We start from the raw sequence: 7,879 nt of genomic DNA, 5'->3' as shown, positions 1-7,879 counted from the left end.
TTTTTTTTCCTAAAAATTAATGAGCTGATGATCCTAAAATGAATGGAAAGGGCCCAGAATTGTTAAAACAATCTCAAAAAAGAATAAAAAGTTTGGAGGACTTAAATTTCCTGATTTTAGAACTTACTTCAAAACTAGAGTCATGAAATAGCACAATAGTGGCTTCAGGATAAGACATAGAGACCAATGGAATAAAAATGCTTACATTTACAGTCAATTGATTTTTGACAAGGGAGCCAAGATAATTCAATGGGGACACAATAATCTTTCCAACGAATGGTGTCGGGATAGTTGGTTATTTACAATTTAAACAACAACAGCATGGGGCGCCTGGGTGGCTCAGTCGTTAAGCGTCTGCCTTCGGCTCAGGTCATGATCCCAGGGTCCTGGGATCGAGCCCCGCATCGGGCTCCCTGCTCGGCGGGAAGCCTGCTTCTCCCTCTCCCGCTCCGCCTGCTTGTGTTCCCTCTCTCACTGTGTCTCTCTCTGTCATATAAATAAATAAAATCTTTAAAAATAAAATAAAATAAAATAAAATAAAATAAAATAAACAACAACAGCATGAACTTAGACCTTATCTGATATCATCCATAAAAGTCAACCAAAATGTCTGGTAAACCTACATATAAGAGTTAAAATTTAAAAGTGTCTAGAAGAAAACATAAAGCTTTCTTTGAGTCATTAGATATTAGGGACATGCAAATCAAAACCACAGTGAGATACCCCTTCATATCCACCTTATAACACCCATAGTGGCTATGATAAAAGAAGACTAATAATAGAAAATAGTGGCAAAGATGTGGAGATCCTGGGACTGTCATACGTTGTTGAGGGAATGGTACAGTCACTTTAGAAAAGAGTTTGGCACTTTCTCAAAATGTTAAACATATAGTTACCCTATGACTCAGCAATTCCACGCAGGTATCTACCGAAGAGGATTGAAAACACATGTCCACACCAAGCCTTGTACAAGAATATGTCCAGCAGCATTGCTCATAACAGCCAAAGAGTGGAAAGAACCCAAATGTACATCAACTGATGAATGGATAAATAAGATGTGGTCTATCCATACAATGGGATGTTATGGGCAAAAAAAGGGTATAATAAAAAGGAGTAAAGTACATGCTAAAACACAGATGACCCTTGGAAACGTCATGTGAAGTGAAAGAAGCCAGTAAGAATGATCACATATTGCATGATTCCATTTATATAAATATCCAGAATAGGGAAAGCTTTGGCAGCAGAAAAGTAGATTAGTGATTGTCTAGGTTTGAGGGTAGAGGTGACAGAGAGTGGGGAATGATTACTAATGGGTATGGGCTTCTTTTTGGGGTGATGAAAATGTTCTAAAATTAGGTTGTGGTGATGGTTACACAAGTCTGCAAATATGCTAAAAACTTGAATTGCACACTCTAAATAGGTGAATTTTATGGTATGCAAGTTACATCTCAATAAAGATGTATACAGTTTTAAAGAATGTACTGGGGATTGACATAGTTTCCATCAGTGTGGGAATGGAAATAGAAGGGGTAAAGATTGGATGCAGGCAGGCAGGTTAAATATTTCAGGCATGAGTTAAAGCTGGCCAGGTTGTTTTAATTCCAAATTTTATTAAAAATAGATGCTTATTCTCTAGAAGTCTGTGATGATAACAGTTTCTAGTCAACTGTTCTAGTCAACTGCTGACCAACTTCACAATCTTTGTTATAGCCACAGCACAGCGTAGCTCTGTAACATGTGACACAGCCAGGGAGAAAGGATGCTTTAGGTTTTATATGGTAAGAGTTTGCTGCTTAGTACATCAGCTGAGTTAGAGACAGGGGATTAATCAGGCTGTCAGATTGTTCCCCTGAAAATAGAGGTAGCACAAGAGATGGTAACCTGTGGCTTTCTCAGTTCAACAAGGCAGCTGGTTAAAATTCCGTGCCTGCAGTGTCTGAGGTTCTCTCTCCTTGACTGTAATCGAGGGCTTTCTCTATTTAGATGTACAGGAGGCTCTCTCTAACAAGTTGCTAGTATTGACATGTTTAAAAAGAAACAATCCCAAAGCCTGCTTTTTAATGTATCCCAGGGCCACTCATCAATAATTTGCACTTCAACTAATAACATCCTTATGAAAATCGATTTATTTTTTGTCTTCCTTTCTTCTCATGATAAAGATACAGGCAAGCCATAATGTCATAATGTCACAAAATTCAATACAAGTAGCAATTCTTTAACGGTTGGAGACATACATTTAAAAAAAAAAAACCTAGTATATATTTTGTAAAGCAAAAACAGCAATTTAAACATATGTAACTAGGTGTCCTATTCATTTCTTGACTGTTTAGAAGGACAACTCTGCATGAGAAATGAGAAAATAAGGTAGATTAGTGTTTCCATTCATCTGATGGTGTGGCATGGATATTCCCTGATTATAAATGATTATAAAGCTAAAGGGATGACATAGAGGAATATAAATGTCAAATAACATCCGGCAAGCTGTGTCTGACCAAGCGATGGTCAGCCAGCCATGAGTTCATTGATGGCTCTAATGCTTGGGCTTTTCAGAAGCACACGGAAGTGTCATCTGCAGTTGATTTGGAGTTGGAGCTTTTCTTGTAAATCATAGAACAGCCTTTAAATACTCTTTTAACCTTTGTGAATAAGATGGTTCTCATAACCTTTAGAGGCTCAGGTGTTTTCCTTTACTTGAAGCCAGAGACAAGTCTGGACAGAATATGTTATTGCTCCTGGAAGGGAGCCTGACCTTCGCCAAGGCCCTTGGAGAACAGCTAGGATCAAACAGGTTTGGGGGAGGGGGGTGAAAACGTACAGACTCAGATACAGGAGTCTGGGTGCGGACACATGGGACTAAATATTCATGACCATTTGCACTAACATTCATCTGGTGTCTTTTGCCTTGACCAAGAGTACCTGAAATCAGTCCTATGGAAATGGTAATTAGGTTCAAAGTATTACTGAAAGAAGAATCTCATCTTGATAGTTAACAAAACAACTTGCTACTGTTTGTCCTGACAGCATATAGTTAAACTGTCATTGAATATGAGCCTTGAAAAGGTTCACCCAGAACTTGAGCACCACTGACTCCTTAGGACACCTGGACTCTGAAAAAGGCCTTTCTTCCAAAGCCCCCAGTTTGAGGATGAGGGGCTGGCGGTCCAGAGAGACAAAGAGAGGGCTGGATAGTGAAGAAGCCGGATCTAGGACCCAGCCTTAGGGACGTGGTCTGTGTCTTATCTCTCTACCACATGGGTTGTGTTATCTGCATGTTAGCATGTACTCGCTGTGTGAACTCACATCTCTTCATCTGTAAAATGAACAAAAGAAAACCAGTCACGTAGGATGCTATAAGGGAAAAATGAGGTGTTGAGCATCCATCACTGCCTTTAATAAAAACCCTCTGCACAAGAACCCTGATGTTGTTTTCCTATGTTTTGCCTCATCTTTGATGAATTCTACTACATTTGGAAAATGTAGTCATTGTGGCCCTGGTAAAATATACTGTCATCCTGGGAATTACAAAAACATTGGATACCAGATGCTGCCACACAAATCGGAAGCCTCATCAACATTGAATCTTGTTCCTGACCTAGAGGAAGAATAATGTATGTGGAAACAATCTGCAAAATGTAAAATGCTATAAAAATGCTAGGTTTTGTTACTCATGTAACAATCTATTTTCGTGATTTTTTTTTTTTTTTTTTTTAGTGGTCCCTAGCAGAGCTCTTGCCCAGAGGATTAAGACAGATCAGCTTTGGTGATAAACATATTTTTGCGCAAGGGTCGCCCTTGGCAACAGGAGGGGTAATTGCTTAGAAACAGCTGCCTTCTGGTAAGAAATAGAGCAAACACGAGTGAAGAATAGTTCCAAATAGTTCTGAGAAAGGCCAGCCTTTACAGCTCAAGAGAGGTATTCGCAGGCTGTTGGTGAGGAGTGGTCTGTCACCCAGAGGGCCAATTGGTTTGGCTGAAGCCAGATTCTGAAGCATTATCAGGGAAGAGAATCCTCTGGAAATCTCTCTTTTTCCTTAAATCTTTTCAGTATCACTTTGAAAGTCTGAGGGTAGAACCTGGGGACCATCCACATTTTAGAAAACTAAGACTAGTCAGATGTTCAACAGATGGAAGTGTCACTCACCCAAAGGCCAGGGGTATGCTCACTTGTGAAGGCCTCATTGGCTGTGGGGAGACTGAGCCATGGGAAGTAGTAATAATGGGAGAGACTCTCTTTTGGGGTTCCCCAGGGTCAGAGATGACACTTGACCAAGAAATGTGTGTGTGCTGGAATCCTTTAGTAGGTCAAGGTGAAGGAAATGACTTCTGTGTGGAAGTTGGTGGGACCCAGGTGACTGACAGTGCTAATGATATGATGGTGATGTGTGTGTGGCGGGGCTGGTAGGGGAGTTGAATGTGCATGTATAGAGGAGTTGTAAAAAAGAAGTAAGATTTTTTTTTTTGCAGTCTCATTTTTTTCTGTTTGTAAAAGAAATACAAGAATATTGTTGAACATATGGGAAAATATAGAAAAGTATAAAGAAGAAAATTAAAATCACCACAATCTACCACCAAAAAGTAATTAAAAGTACTATTATGGGTGTTGACCTGGACTGAAAATGAACACGGAAATATGACTATTGGTTTGTTAAAATAGTGGGGAAAGGGATTTTTTGGTCTTTTTCCCTTTTTTGGATTTCAGTGGTTTTTTTCTAGTGCTTTTAATAGAAATATATGGATGAAAGAGAACTATAACATATTGGTAAATTTTATAAATTTAGAACGTAACTGTATATGCTGCTTTGTTCTGTTATCTTCACTTTATGCATATTGTGAGCTTTTCCCTTGTATTTTTTTAAAATATGATTTAAATAGCTCCTTTGTATTTCATCATGTGAATAGATTATAACTGATCTTAGAAATTCTCTGTTGTGTTCATTTATTTCCATCTTTACTATTATAAATAAAACCATACTTAATATCCTTATACATAATGTGGGTATGGATCTCTATGGCTTCCTTGAGATAATTATTTCAAAGTAAGATCACATGATTAAAAGGGTATACACATTTTTCATGCTCCTGATACATATTATTGGATTTTCTCTGAAAATACTCTATGAATTTATACTTCAGGGGGAGATGTTTGAGAAGCATCAAAGAGGGACCTGGAGAAAGAGATTGGGAGACATCTCCGAGAAGAGCCTAGCAAGAAGGCGAGGAGAGGGGATTCTTAGGAAAGAACCCAGAAATTCTCAGGCATTTGTGCCAGAAGAAGAAGAAGAAGAAAGAAGAAAGAAGAAGAAGAGGAAGAAGAAGAAGGGGAAGAAGAAGAAGGGGACGAGGAAGAGGAAAGAGAAGAAGAAGGAGGAGGAGGAGGAGGAGAAGAAGAAGAAGAAAGAAAAGGAGAAGGAGGAGGAGGAGAAGGAGGAGGAGGAGAAGGAGAAGAAGAAGAGGAGGAGGAGGAGAAGGGGAAGAGGAAGAAGAAGAAGAGGAAGAGGAAAGAGAAGGAGAAGCAGAAGAAGCAGCAGAAGAAGAAGCAGAAGGAGGAGGAGGAAGAGGAGGAGGAGGAGGAAAGAAGATTATTTCTAAGTCTGTTCAATGCACCAGTGACAAAGTCAGCAAAGGGAGCTGAGGGTAGCACTTCATCTTGAAGAGGAGGTGAAAGAAAATGATGTATGTGAAAAATGTTCCTTGAACTCTTACGGGCTTTACAAAATGATTCTAGGGTAGCTTATGATGATCCTAGTCACTGAGGAGGACGTGAGGCACAGAAGTTAGGTGACTTTCCCACCATCACACTAATGCAAGTGGTGGAATACAGATTCAAAATGATGTCTTCCAAATACCCCATGGTTTTCCACTTGACTTTTTCTATACCCCAAAATAAAGAGGTTGGCCTGATGTCATCTTTTTTCAATACTTTGTGATGAAGCAGAATGCCCCTCCTCACCTTTGGGGTAGGAGCGGCTCCCACAAGGGAGGCTGACATGAGAATGAATGAGGCTGACATATAATAAAAAATATATATAACATATAATATAAAAATGTTATAAAAATAAAAAATAAAAATATATAATATAATAAAAAGAAAGGACATTTCTACAAAATGAAATGACTCTTTTAAACTCAGAACCCACTATTTTGTCATTTATATATTATTGCGAAGCATAAAAAAGATTTTTATGAGGCTCTTTTCAAAAGGATTACTCAGCTTCTAGTCCAGATTCATAAATTGCAGGTGAGTGTGAGGCTCTTTGATTGAGGCATGACAATTATGCAGCAGGTCATGGCAAGCCAACTCCACTGGGAGGTAGCATGCACACACTCACTGTAACACTCTATCGGGGTGCCTTGATAACACTTGGTCATTTCTCCTGAACTTACCTTATTAAGATGGCTCGCGGAAAGAAATGCTTGGTTCTAGGATTTCTTGCTTTTCTATGCGCTGAATTTGGCATTGAAGGCTAAGAAGCGAAAGAACACACCTGTCATTTGCTGGGCCAGTTTGATCTGAACGGGTATGTAGATGCCAAAAATCACTCACTTGTTATTGGAGGACTGTTTCCTATTCACTACAGGACCATCCCAGCAAATGAGTCTGTTTTGGAGCCAGTATTTGCAAAATGCGAAGGGTAAGCTGCTCTTCTTGTCTTCTTTTTACATCAGGCCCAAGTGGTGGGGATGTATGGGGTGTGGGAGTCAGAGTCTGGAACTGGGGCCATGACACTGACTCTGACACTATTTATTTGATGTAGGAAAGGTACTTCCTGTTTCTGAGCCTCGGTTTCTCCAAGACGGACACTCTAGGATTGCTTAGAAGCGAGAAAAGCTTGGTCTCAGGTGGGTCCTTTCCCACTTTTGTACCTCAGAAAGAAAAAAGACAGGTTTTGTACAATAGAGCACAGTGCCCTTCAGACGGTGGTCTCTGGACCAGCAGCATCAGCAGCACCTAAAAGCTTGTTAAAAATGTGGAATCTCAGGCTGCTTCCCACATCTGCTGAACCAGAATCAGCATTTTGATAAGACCTCCCTGTAATTCATGTGTACATTAAAGTTTGAGAAGCACCAATGTAGAATTATGCAGTGTTGCAGCTTTATTGTGAATTGTTAATTACACTAAGCTCTCCTCAAGTGAAAATACAAGGTGTGGGGATGCCCATTTATTTCTGAGCTAATATTCATGGTAAGATTCCTTCCCCTGGAAGGTTTCTGCCCTTCTCATGCCAAAATTGTCACGTGAGGACAAGGGATCCATGACTGATAATCTGAATTTACTAACAACGCATTTTAAGAAAGGTAAACAAGGCTTAGATTTGTGTGTGCGAGCATGGTCCTGGGCACTTTAGCTATGAAAAGAATGCCAGAAATTAAAACAAAGGAAAACAACTCTCCACTACTTTACTACCATAACAAAGCAGCTCTTTTCCCTTTATTTTCTCAGCCCTGTATATAAGTGCAACCATAATTTTTGCATAGCTGTGAACACAGTATGGACACAATTTTATATTGGGCATTTTACATTATATAGTAAGCATTTCTATGATGCTTCATGGTAATTATGATTATAAATGCATGCTGTGAGGGGCACCTGGGTGGCTCAGTCGTTGGGTGTCTGCCTTCGGCTCAGGTCATGATCCTAGGGTCCTGGGATCGAGCCCCACATCGGGCTCCCTGCTCCGCGGGAAGCCTGCTTCCCCTCTCCCACTCTCCCTGCTTGTGTTCCCTCTCTCACTGTCTCTCTCTCTGTCAAATAAATAAATAAAATCTTTAAAAAAAATGCATGCTGTGAATTTTAGCAGCTTCTTTTTTTTTAAAGAAAAGATTTATTTATTTATTTGAGAGAGTGAGAGAGAGAGAGAGAGAGAGCATATAGAAGGAG

The 7,879-nt window shown here is 39.7% G+C and overlaps 1 pseudogene; it reads left to right on the top strand.

Moving 5' to 3' along the window:
* Window positions 1-6,393: 6,393 nt before the first annotated feature.
* LOC116634879 overlaps window positions 6,394-7,879 on the top strand; it is a 28,028-nt pseudogene continuing 26,542 nt past the window's right edge.

The sequence above is a fragment of the Phoca vitulina genome, unplaced genomic scaffold (genome assembly GCF_004348235.1).
Source record: "Phoca vitulina isolate PV1807 unplaced genomic scaffold, GSC_HSeal_1.0 scaffold10, whole genome shotgun sequence".
In the NCBI taxonomy this organism is placed as follows: domain Eukaryota; kingdom Metazoa; phylum Chordata; class Mammalia; order Carnivora; family Phocidae; genus Phoca; species Phoca vitulina.
The sequence above is the reverse complement of the archived record's forward strand: the minus strand, read 5'-3'. Positions and strand labels throughout refer to the sequence as shown.